The sequence below is a fragment of the Anabas testudineus genome, chromosome 9 (genome assembly GCF_900324465.2).
Source record: "Anabas testudineus chromosome 9, fAnaTes1.2, whole genome shotgun sequence".
NCBI lineage: Eukaryota > Metazoa > Chordata > Actinopteri > Anabantiformes > Anabantidae > Anabas > Anabas testudineus.
In genome coordinates, this window is record NC_046618.1 from 16,815,130 (window position 1) to 16,828,174 (window position 13,045).

General features: G+C 41.9%; 1 protein-coding gene across 2 annotated transcripts in view; it reads left to right on the plus strand.

The window, feature by feature from the left end:
• Positions 1-7,896: 7,896 nt before the first annotated feature.
• sema6a (sema domain, transmembrane domain (TM), and cytoplasmic domain, (semaphorin) 6A) overlaps positions 7,897-13,045 on the plus strand; it is a 97,217-nt gene continuing 92,068 nt past the window's right edge. For both annotated transcript variants that reach the window (XM_026342504.1, XM_026342505.1), the window contains exon 1: positions 7,897-8,331. The gene's annotated coding sequence lies outside the window, so the exon portion shown is untranslated. The remainder of the gene's footprint in view (positions 8,332-13,045) is intronic.

Consider the following 13,045-nt stretch of genomic DNA (forward strand, 5'->3'; position numbering starts at 1 on the left):
GTCCAAATTCAGCAGTTCTGAAATAGATTCAGTTACAGACTTATTTTGACATTGACACGGACATGAACTCTACAATTCATTTTTATACTGCCTTCACTAAAATATAAATGTAACTATCGAGTCTAGAAACCAGTCCACTCCCACCTTAAAAATCAAATCACCTTTGGAGGCTTCAATGCTATACATCTTCTACAACATCGAATTAGCTGTTAGCAGTAAAATGTGCAATCTGGTATTTAGTGGAAATGACCAAATGTTGACTTATGGCTATTGAATATACCTGCAGTGTCTCTAGTTGGGTCATTATCTTCTGGCTATTATCTCTGTCTGATTTATGCCGCTTGTGCCGACCCTCACCCACAGTAACCTACATTCACTTTCATCTCACCCATCAATCATTTAGGAGTTCAAAGCCAAGGTCTGTCTGTGGAAGAATGCTGGGGGCTTGATCATAATGACATTAATCCTCCAAAGGTAGCATAAAAAATTGGCCAATATTATGTATCTAAATGCGGTTTCATTGTACCACTGTGGATAAAACAGAATACAAAACAATACATTAAGACATAATAAGCAGAAAGCAGATTGTTTTGACACTCATCTTCAGTAAGTAATATTGAGGGCACTAAGTTCAAATACTGTATTTATGTTCAAAGCCAAACTCCAATTTTAACCAATTCTTTCCCCTCTTACTATTACATGGACCCCCCCCCCCCCCCCCCCCAAAAAAAAACACAATTCAACAGAAGCAACACCAGAACAGAAAATATGAATGACTCCAACAACCACAGCAGAGCTGATTGCAGCTCAGCAGCGTTAGACAGACACACAGGCAAATGGGATGGAGAAGGAAAGACAGAGAAATATCCTGCACTGAAAAATGGATGAGCACTATGGGTGTGTAAGGGAGGCTGGATGATTTATTCAGCACTGACTATGTACATGTCACTAAACCTGCTGCAATGTCCACATCCAGCTGCCCAGGTGGAGTTAAAGCTGGAGATCAGGGATTTGAATCTGGATCAATTGTCCCGAGATGAAGATCAAAATAATAAAATGCAATGTCATGGGAACATCTGCTTCACTTTGTATGCTCCTGGTGTTCTACCAAGTGATACCGTGCTCTGCAGCATCAGTTCCTCATAAAATCAATTCCACTCAACACCTGATATGCATTTGTAGGCGCAACAAGGTACAATGTACTTCCATGGTGTGTACACAAATAACTTGCTTGCTCATGTAGACAGAACAAGGTGAGAAAGGTCGTGTATAAATGTGTGATATAACTTTTCAAATAGACACACCCTCAAAATGTGCCTTTCCTGATACATTTGGGACAAAATAAGTGTGAAGTCTCTTCGTCATGTTACATTTCTTACAAGTAAACCCAGTACAAGGAGAACTAGTATCTGCAGAAACTGTATCTTAACTGATATACAACACACTGATCATTGGATATAAACTGACATGTGGGCAGAAAACAGAGAAGCAGGGTGAAACTGAACTCAGGAGTTGCAGGGAGTGAGGACTTGTCTGACCTGTACTTTCCACAGTTTGTCCAGCATGAAGCTGTGACTGGCTGTGGTTGAGAGAACAACAGAAATAAGAATAAGAAATGAGAGCCAGGCCATCAAAAACCAGACCAAACAACAACAAGAAAACAATTAAACACATGAATTATCAGCACACAGAGCGATAGCACACATCCTCACACCCTGCAGCTTTAAACTACACAGCATTGGAGCGCTAACATATCCAAACAGGCACATGTACAAGAAAAATATGTGTATATGTGATGCTTTTATGTAGTGCATTGCAAAATAGATGTGCATGGAGCTATGTTGTTGTCTTCCAAAAGGTTTGGGGTACACAGGTTGTTAGCAAAACTGACAATTTACACCTCCCCCATTGTTCAAGTTTGTTTAGTGCATGAGTTTAAACAAAAAATACAGAAGACTATAAACTTAAGAAAGAAAATCAAAGCCAGATTTTGTTTTTTTTCATGGCAGCAAATAATGTAGAAACCAGGGCAAAGAGACAGGGGCGTATGACATGCAACAAACCACGGTCAGTAGGACCTGGGGCTGTTGCAGACATCTTAACCACCTCAACACCAAACGCATCAGTACTTAGGGTAAGTTTCCATTTCAATCTAATTGAAAGGGAAAACCTCTCTTAATCTTCTCATTCTGATCACAGAAATAAACAAATGAATAAATAAAGTCGACACTCTGGCTGCTTGGTTATGTGATGAACCAGTTTGTTTACCTGAACCCTCCACTTCATTTGAAACTGACATCCACAACCTTTTTCTCTCTCTTTCAGACCTCATCAACAGCATGACGTCCATTTGTGAGGTAGCTGGAGGGCGGGGGTGGCTACACAAGCACTGAGTCTGACGCACACACATACACACACACACACACACACACACACACACACACACACACACACACACACACACACACACACACACACACACACACACACACACAGAGTCCCATCTGAGTTTCTAAAGACTATGCTCTCTAACTGTCACTCCTAGTTACAGACCTATCATGCAGAAATGCTGACTTATTCATGGCTTTCATGCAAACCTGGATGCACAGAGGAAACTGAAGCTGGCTGGGGCGAGGCGCGGCCAGCTTCAGCTTGTGTGTGTGTGTGTGTGCATGGTCTGTACTTTGCTTACTGTACCCTACTCAGCCATGCTTTACATCATTTTGCAATTACAGGTCATACACACACCATACAGCACAATATATGCTAAGACATGTAGACACCCCGGGGCTTAAACTTAGAGCAATTTCCTAATGAGGCTTTTAATAGATGTTGCTACTGTTGACTTTATATTGATGACAGGACAGAAATATATTTTCTGCAGGGAGTAGGGGAGAATACATTTTACCACTGTTTTAAATCATCAGCATACAACCATCATCATTGCAGGAATATTAAGGGATAGTAGCTAAGAGCATAGCCTACAGATAACAACGTCTGTTGGTATAGAAACTCCTAGATAATCAAATGGAGCAGGATACTGTCAGGGGCCAATATGCAGCAATGATGTAAATCAATGGCAGCATGTTAACTATAATTTGTAATAATGAAGCATCATTAAAATTGAAGTTAAAACAGCTACAGTATAAGTTGTACATACCTGTAGAAAAGTTCCACAGCAACTAGTCTTCTCTGAATCCAAATCACTTACCAAAAACCTTTTGCAAACAGCAGCGCTGCTTAAATAGAGAGTACTCCTAGAGTAAAAAAAGAAAGTTAAACAATTATGTCAACTTGAATTTTCCTGGAGACCAATTAAAATGGTGTGAAAGAGCAATTTACCAGTTGGATGGTGCTAAAAATGTGAATGCTCTTCCTGTGACACTGGGATTCTTATTTCCTGTAATTCTCGCTGTTGTCTTCTAATTGTCATAATACGGAGCATCGGAAACTGTTTTCTGTGTGTATATACAGTATCATTAATGCATCTACAGATCAGTGTGTGTGAGGGATCTTCACCGCACGGAATTCATAACTAGGGCATGTGACTGTCACTTGCAGGGTTTTCTTATAATATGTTCCAGGTTCCTCTTACATCCGCAGGTATAGTAAAGTATACACATAGGTGTTGATATGTGCACACACACACATCCATGCATCTGTTAGTGACAGCTCCCTGCTTGACTGTCAGGCAACTAATGATCATTATTCAGCTGCTCAGGGGCAAATATTACATTATTCTGTCTTTTCTTTTTCTTTTTTGTTTCCTGTCTGAGATCCTGTCATCCAGGATCTATTGAATCTTCTCTTTTAAGTGTTTGACAGTTACCTCACAAAGAATGAATATCTGATGCACAGTAAACATACACTCACAAATGTCCATACCAAACACGCAAGCTGGCGTTAACAGTTTATTTTGCATGTATAACTAGTATAAATCTATAGTTTCATTATGATGGTACATTATAATGTAAATTCAAAAAACTAACAAACAGAAAACTAACTACTTCAATACTGAAAATATGAGTTTCTATAGTGGACTACAGAGCCAGATTAGCATCTGGACAGATCAACGAGCTATCCGCAGCTTTATCATCCACACCAGCGTCAAACTAATGCATATATGTTTTAGAATCTCTATATATATAATATATGTACATATTAGTCCAGTTTGAATATTGAATGAACCTCCGCTACAAAAACACTCAAGGGTTTCGAAGTGAAAAATGTACAGCGACAAAAGCTAAATAATTTCCCTCTATCAAGCCTAAGTGCCTCAAATACAGCTGGGACACCTGTGTGGACTGTTGAGCATAATTGCCCCACCGTGGTGAACACATTTTCCTGTTCTCTGTGCAGGCTGTACAGTTTTTTTCTGTATTTTACGGCCTCCATGTGTGATGATTTTTTTGTGTAAACATTTAGCAGTGCTTATAAATCACATGATCACATTTTTTTTTTAATTTATTTTACATTGTACCTCTGTTTTCTGCTTGTGGAAGTGCTGCAGACTCCTAACACAGCGTACTGAATCTGGACGGTGTTTCCGAAAAACAACCGTATCACTTTCAGGGCTGCAGCTGTTTACCAGTGTTCGACTAGATCCTTGTAATCCCCACTTTCCTGTCTGTTTTTAGCATTATCCACATGCGAACATCAATTACAAGACAACAGAAACGACAGAATGCAATGTTTGCGATGAATGCAAATGCAGCTGCTGTGCTCCCAGATGCCACGTTTGGAAAGGTTCGTCAATCAGCACTTAGTTACCAACATATTTAACATGTAACATGTACTTGTTTACTCTTTTTCCACTTTACACCCCTTTGGGAGAATAAAATTCTACACTGGCTATTAAAGTACCAAGAGGAGAGCTAGCAGACAGATTTAGTGATTGGCCTGCAACAGTACAGTGGCAGTTACCACTGTAAATGGGCTCAGTTCCTTTCTCAGCTGTCCGTATGATCCACAGGTGAACAGCAGCCATTAGGACTTCAGCAGCAGCAGCAGTGGCAGTTTTAACAAATGACGCTCCTTCAGTGGTCCAGTCGTAAACCACACAGGTCAGCAGGCTTCAAATAGACATCCTATCACCTACATCATTTTGTGTTCTGGAGGCACACTTTGTGTGACTCTGGCCGGCTGAGACCCCAAACCCGGACGAATGCACAAAAACACACTACAGGCTGTCGCTGTGGCTTATTACGTCGTGAATGAAAGCTGGTGATGTGTACGGCTCATTGAGTTTAAAATGGTGGATATTTACTGTTATTATGGACATTGCTTACAGTACAATTCTGATGTCAGCTGATATTTATGATGAGCTTAATTTGCACGATCTGAGTATATGTTCCACAAATGTGTGTTGTTCTCTCGCTGTGTGTGGGGTGCATGTGAGGGTAGATGTACCTTAATTTTATGGGACTTTACTCTTATATAATATAACCCATTTTACTTCACAGTTACTTTTCAGATACACGTTTTAAACACAAAACACTGTAAGCGGTTAAACCCACGTGAGATCTTAACAGTTTCATTAGACAGACCTTTCCTCTTTAACTACGATTATGAATGCAACTGTTTTTCCTTTAATAAAGGCTCTGATTACTTCTTCCACAGCTGGTGTGATGTGACAGTTTTAAGTGACAGGAGAAAGACAAAGAAGAGAGATGAAGTGTCAGAGGCTCAGGAAATTGATGCATGTTGTTGCAAAGTTTTTAATGCGACACACTGTTTAGACAAAGGTGAGTGCAACTTCTTTAGTGTCTTTTCAGGCCAGCAAAAGGGTGTGGATTAGCTGGAGGACACGAGTTGAAGCCAGTAAAATGAGCAGAAGACGTTTGTGACCCCGGGAAGGTAATATACTAGATTATGTTCCCGGGGTTGGAGAGGTGACAGGCTTCTGTAGTCTAGTCAGTAGAAGAAAAACGCTTGAACATGGAGCTGAGCTGAGTCCCTGAAGCATCTGTGGTGCGTGCCTGCTGTCTGTCCCAGTGCAGGATGTAGCAGTAGCTCTATTCCAACCCTCTCTCCTTCAGACACGGAGTCGTAAAGCGCCGGGGAAAAGATAAGCGAGATAACCTCTCACACAAGCATATTTCTAGAATAACTGGTGTGTATCTTGACATTATTGAGCTCGAATTATACCCTGCTCTCCTCCCACTCTTAGCAACACTTGCACTTCAAAGTGTGCGTGTGAGTGAGTGAGTGAGCATGTGAAATTGAGAGAAATTAAAGAACATAAAGATGGAGTCGGAGTGTGTGAAATACAGAATGGCTGCACCTTGTTTGTTGTGGTTATATTCTTGCTGAATTTTTACGACTTTTGATGTTAGATCAAAATGTTTTTTTTTTTTTAAGTTTCGTGTATGGTATCTATAATGACTCACCTGCGTGTGTCAACAACACACAGTAAAATTCAAACACATCTCTCACACAGAATTTTAATGATCTCGCACAAGCCTGCTGTTCATTATACTGTAAAATGAGCTGTATGATATATGATTGCGCTGCATGCAGTTAATTGCTAAGGAAGTGCTCGTATTTGCATATACCTCAACCACACTTTAACTGTAGCCTGTTCATAATAAGATATAGTTAAACTAACAGGATCCAAATCTGTTGCAGCTAATGACAAGCGAAACAACACAGTGATTATGTTCCCTCCCGCACGTGCACAACCCTGGATGGTGGTTCGGTCGCACGACGACAAATGAGTTTGGTTTTTTAATGCAAATGAAATGATAACACATGAGGAAATTGCTGGCAGGCATGAGCACACTGGTTTACATTATAGAACAACAGTATAGTGTTTGGCATCGGGCCTGTGGAGGCAGCACCGTTCTGAGCTGTTGCAGTAACAAGACAGCAATAGTGGCTGACAGGCCACTACTCAGGAGCACAATTACACACACAGTCCATACTGTACACTGACACGCACACACACACACACACACACACACACACACACACACACACACACATACTGTTGCTGCTTTCACAGGTGGCCTCTTATTATATAATGATAAGCCCAAAGCTTTAGTCACATAATGTCCCTCCGGAGCTTATACTATATATCTATGTATGATCTAGGTGTTGTGTGCACACTATAATATAATGTATGCTTGTGTTTCAGAGCATGTGAAAGCAGTTATGTTTGCATTTTGTGATAGGTTTGCACTTTCAACGTGTCCAATTGATGTTGGTTTTGGCTTGATTTAGGGTAAGGGAAGTGTGTTTGCGTGTGTCTTAGAGCAGGAGCATGTGGAGCATGCATGTGATATCAGATTGGAACTTAAATGCAGCATAAATCTAAGCAGCAACTTTCTGATCTTTGCTGCTGTTGTCACACTTTATCTAATGGCCTCTCTTATGAGACTGGGGTCAAGTAAAGTGAGGACCCATTTGTAAAAATCCAGTGATTGTTAGGCAAAGGTTTAATGTGTGTGTGTGTGTGTGTGTGTGTGTGTGTGTGTGTGCCAGCCTGGGAACAGGAGGGACCACCAGGGAAAGAGGGGCGGTTCTGAGACAAGAGACAAGAAACAAGAGAGGCTTTGAACCTGTACCTAACGCAACAAACGCACAAGGCGAGGCAATGCGGGTGGGATGAAGGAAGACCTTCATCTTTATTGTGTCTTCAAAATGACCAGTGGCACTTTGCATGACACAACTAGCAGATGAGACTGCGCCGCTACAAAATGCCAATTAATCTTATTTAAATTTCAACAAACGTTTTAACATGATTCCTTTTTTCCCCCTCCTCGCGCTCAGGCTCTCCATCCACAACGCGCATTCTTCTGAAATGCCGCCGCGTAAAAATAGAAATACAGTTGTCCATAACTGGCACCCATTGACACAATAGCTCCCGTTCCAGAGACGTAGCTCCTCCCTGTGTATGTGTGAGAGAGCGTGTGTGTGTGTGTGTGTGTGTGTGTAGCGGGTGGGTGACAGCTGGGCTCGCTGCGCTGCGCTCCAGTCTGGTAAGAAGCTTCATCTCCAAATAGGATGAGCGTCGGCTTTTTGTGGAAGGGGCTGTGTTCAGTGCCGTAGCTAGTGCCGGGACACCCGCTTGGTTCCGATCGTTCAGTTTACCTGAGGGCAGTCGAGTTTTTTCTCTCCAGTGTGGATTTCCGATGGATATTCCGATTTGAAGAGGTGTGATTTGAGCGCGGCATGTAACAAAAAACAGGAGCGCATGAGAAAAGTAGCGCTCGTTATTGTCATTCTGAAACGAGCCCCGTCTGAACTGCTTCAAGAGCCCGTTTCTCATGGATTATTAAAAAGACAGAGCTGTATAACCACTCCGATGCAAAGCCATTCCATGAGCTGAAGGTAAGATTTATTTGTTTATTTAAAACTTTAAGTGCGCTTAAAGCCTGCACCAGTCATTTCCAGCCCCGGAGGCTCGTTTTCTGAGCAGCCAGGCTGCCGGGGCGACAAGTGCAGGAGCTTCCCACGGTTATGTTGGCAACTTCGGGACATTTATTGCATTTCTATAATATTTTGAAAGTTACATTCATCTCAAAGTGCATAATATTCAATTCAAGTGAGGTGTGAGATGCTCGCCTGCAAAACAACAGGCAACATTGTGCCGATACGGTCGCACCACAATTTCGTGCGTAATCCACGCACTGTTCTCCCGTTTATAACACGGTTCAGCACTCCTGAGTCTAAACCCAAGTAAAACAATGTCAGTGACAATCCGAGCAGCAGCCACACGCACAGTAAATAAGAAATGTGCTTCTCAGATTGTGTGTGTGGGAACTTAATGGACTCGGACCGACAGTTGCTCCCTTGGTTTCCCGGCTGACGGTGATTTTTTTTTCTTCTTCACCTCACTGAGTCTGTAAAAATGTCACAAAACTATAACTGCAAAGCCACCAGTTGTAGATTTGAAATATAAAAAGAAAAGAAATGCAGATATTTTACGAGGCCAGTAACACTTTCATGCCCGAGTTGTTCTGAAACCGCAGAAACACTGAAGAGCTCGCTCCGTTATTATTATTGTGCATGATGGGATTTTTATTTGGCAATTTGTACATGGATCCAAATCCTGAGTTAGAGCCGCACTTTATATATAAACTAATGATTTATCCCGTGTTTACAATCATAACTTCTATTTAAGTTATTTATGTAAAACTCTATTAGGACACCAACACATATTTTTGGTGATTTTATATATTTTACTTGCAGATTTGTACTTTTCTAAAGTGATTTACTCCGCAGACTGAGACATTTTCCCCTTCTATCTTGCTCACACATACACACACACACACACACACACACACACACACACACACACACACACACACACACACACACACACACACACACACACACACACTGACTAGGGCGTGCTTAGGGATTTCAAGCTACCAGGAGGTGGAGTGGTCACTATTGCTGTAGTCCAAAAGATCAATCAAATGTTAGGAACTCTTACCAGGAAACAAAATTGCACCTGTCTGTGAAGTAGATTTGCAATTAAATGAAGTAGTGCTGCATATTATTTCTTTAACAAGCTGAGAGAGGAGATAGAGGCCTCACAAACCACATCCAGCAGCTTGACTGCCAACACCCAGTCACTCCCAGTGGTTTCCCTCTCCTCTCCTCTCCTCTCCTCTCCTCTCCTCTCCTCTCCTCTCCTCTCCACTCCACTGCTCTCCTATGCTTTCCTCTCCTCTCCTCTCCCCCCAGATTGCCCCAGAGGCACTGGGAAGCTGAAGAAGCAACTCAAACTGTAGGTTATAGATTAGTAAGTGTGTAAGGGTGATGATAGAAATTGGCAATCTAAGACTCCAGCAAAGTGTGCCTCCCCTCAGCTGATTTCCAGCAGCATCACATGGTGTTTTGGAAACATAATTCTAGTATCCGACTTAAAAAAAAGAAAAAGAAAAAGGATAGAATGACTTCATCCCAACTCTGAAAGGAAAAGGTGTCATGTTTCATCTGTTTTCTCTGAAATCACTGGAAATATTTAGTGCTCTCGTGTGTTGCTTGTGTTTTCATCTGTGACCTTATGCGTTTTGGAGTCCGTATGCATAATGTGCTGGGGATTACACATACTGTAGATCCTGAGTGTGAAACACCAGAATGTTTTAACGTTTTACCACTGCTCCTTCTACAACATTAGCCTCAAGGCATTTAAATGTCCTGGGGGCATTTTTTGGAAATGTTGCATGGGCTGTAAATCCCATCACACCACAAACCAGAGTGCTAATCCTGCTATTAACACTTTATACACTATGACATGTTCTAGCGGTGATACATGAATTAGAGCATGATTACCTTTGTGACAGCAGCGCGCCTGTTCTCTTCCTGAAGAGGCAGAATGGAGCCGAGTGTCCAGACTTGCTGCTTGTATGTGGAGAAATACTCTGTGGAGCGTTTGATCCGCAGATCCCCTAACAATAGCGATGGGGATGGCATTGTGTGTGACCGATGGGCATTTGTCACACTGTAATGTGTGTGTGTGTGTGTGTGAGTATGTGAGAACTACGAAGAGAGAGAGAGAGAAAAAGAGAGAGTGAGTTTATCTTTTCCAGTTAAGGACAGATGCAGATGCAGCCTGAATACAGCAGATCTGAATAATTGATAAATGGCTGTGCCCCTGTTCAAATGAATTGGCCTTCTATTATAAACACCGAGACCAGTCTGCTGTTGTTAACCATTGGTCCCCATTCAGTCAGTGTCAATACCCAGCATTCAATAGTGTGTGTATTTATGCATATTTTATAAAAGTAATGTTTTATTGATGCATGTCCTTGGTGTGTGGGCTGCTTTTTTAACAATTAGAGTGCGAGGAAGCATCAAACCTCATTCACTCATCTGAATGTGATTTATTGATGCTTAACCCATTTTCCAGATTACACATCTTTCGAAATTGCTGCTGCATCAATTACACTGCCTTTAATGCTCCACATGCTCCAGTAGTGGAACATTTTAAAAAGAAAAGGATAATCAGGAGTTAGTGTGTGCGCGTGTTCTAGCACGCTTTGTGTCAGAAATACAGGTCAGCGCATTCAAAGACGCTTGTGTTTTAATGGAGCTGTCGATCACAGATGTTACACGTTACATTTGCTGATTTGAGCTAGACTGAGAAATTGGCTCTCTGCTGAGGTTCAGTGGGAGTCTGTTGTGATTCAGAAAGTGAAAAAAAGGAACGTGAAGATATTTTGACCTCGTCTAACAAATTACACAAGTCCTTTTCTTTATAAACATTTTTCTACTTAACCTTCTGCTGCTCCATCTCTCTTATTTACTTGGTCTTCTTGACCAAGTGAAGCTGAAGCCATTATTTGATAAATGCCTCTCATTTTATCTGAGAAAACACACTCAGTGATATTATAGAGGATAAGTGGAGATGCGGACGGACCCACGTCTACGTTTCAGTTTATCTTCTTTGTTTATGTTTTGTTTTTGATATGTGTCAACAGTTTATTTGCTCACTACCCCTCCATCCTTTTTTGGTCAAGTTGGAACATATCACCCGCCCTTTATACAAGAGATGATAGATGACATTCATTGTAATCTAGGGAACTAGTACGTTTCATTGTGCAGCATGGTCCAGTGTTTACATGGCATGGCTCATTAAAAATGTAATCACTTGCTAATCACTTGCTTCAGCTTGTTTCCTCTGTCTTTCACACACATGCATGGATGTATGGAGTTCCAGTTTCCAAGATTTGACAGTGTTGTTCTCCCACTACGCTTTAACACTTCCATCTGCCTATAAAGAACTCTACAGTGCATCCTTTAAATCAACTGTCCATGTGTTAAACACTATTCATACTTGTTATATTAGCATAATTGATTGAGTGCGTTGTCTGTGCCAGGAAAGCCAAAGGCATGAAGGGCCACGGAAAAGGTTTATTTTGGGCTGGGTGCCGCAAGTCAGCCGCAGAATTGGCTGAATGTCTGTTGGTGTTTTGGCTGTTGGTCCTTGGCAAAGCTTTGTTGTTAGAAATTAAGTGAATTAGAAAGTGATAGCTAGCCAATCTAGAAGAAGATTGTTGAAGAGCCAAACTTTGCCAGGGGCGTGCCAAATGAAAATGCATCCACTGTTAAAAACAATGGGTTCTCTTCATAGAAATTGTCTATTTTAAATACTTAGTACTGTATATGTGATATTAACATGCTGTAATACCCTTGTCACAGCTTAGTTTGCCTGTCATTATTAAATTGAAATGGAAAGGAAATGCATTTGCAGGGATAATCCAAAAGCAGCAGGGCTTTGTGTGATTGCCTGGGAGATGGATGAATGACTGGCCTTGAAAAGAGCCGAGTCTTGTACCACAGATCAGATGTGGTACATCATGATACACAGAGAAAAAAATATGATGTCCCAGTTTCCATCCTGCTGTTGTGCTTTTACAGGTGAAAGCCGCCAGCTGTGAGTCACTGAGACAGCCACAGTCTGTTAAGACTCATTAGGGCCACATCCGCTGCTGTGGCTGTGGTTATTTCTGCGGTTAGTTTGCTTGTTGGCAGCCAATAAGGAGGTGTGTGTCATATGGATGTTGAGCATCAGGAAAAGTCTGCCACCCCTTTGTTTGCTCTTTTAACTCTGCCTGCGACACACAGTTTTGCTGTGTCCGGGTGAGGATAAGTCAAGCCCCTTTCTATTTTCTGCGTGTATAATACCATAAAGCACTGAGGGTGGCTAATGGTGTGTGTGTCGGTCAGGGCTGGGTGTGTATGCGCGTGATTGTGTGATGGGGTGTAAGGGGGGGATTTGTGTGTGTACTTTCTGCGACTACGTGTGCATGTTTGCGTGGTGTTGTTCGAGTGCATCTGTCCCTCCTCCCCAGACCCCAGCGATTGGCACTGCATCTCTCATCTATTAATCATAGAGAGCGCTTGCTCTCTCATTCCGTTGCCATAGTTTCAGGACCTCAGACAGTGTTGGGGTGCCTGGCTGCCTAGAGAGACCAGAAGTGAGAGGAGGAGGAGGAGGAGGAGGAGGAGAGGAGGAAAGGAAAGAGGTGTGACTATGGAGGATAGGAAATGATATAAACAGTGTAGCTAGGGAAAGGTGGAACAATTGAAA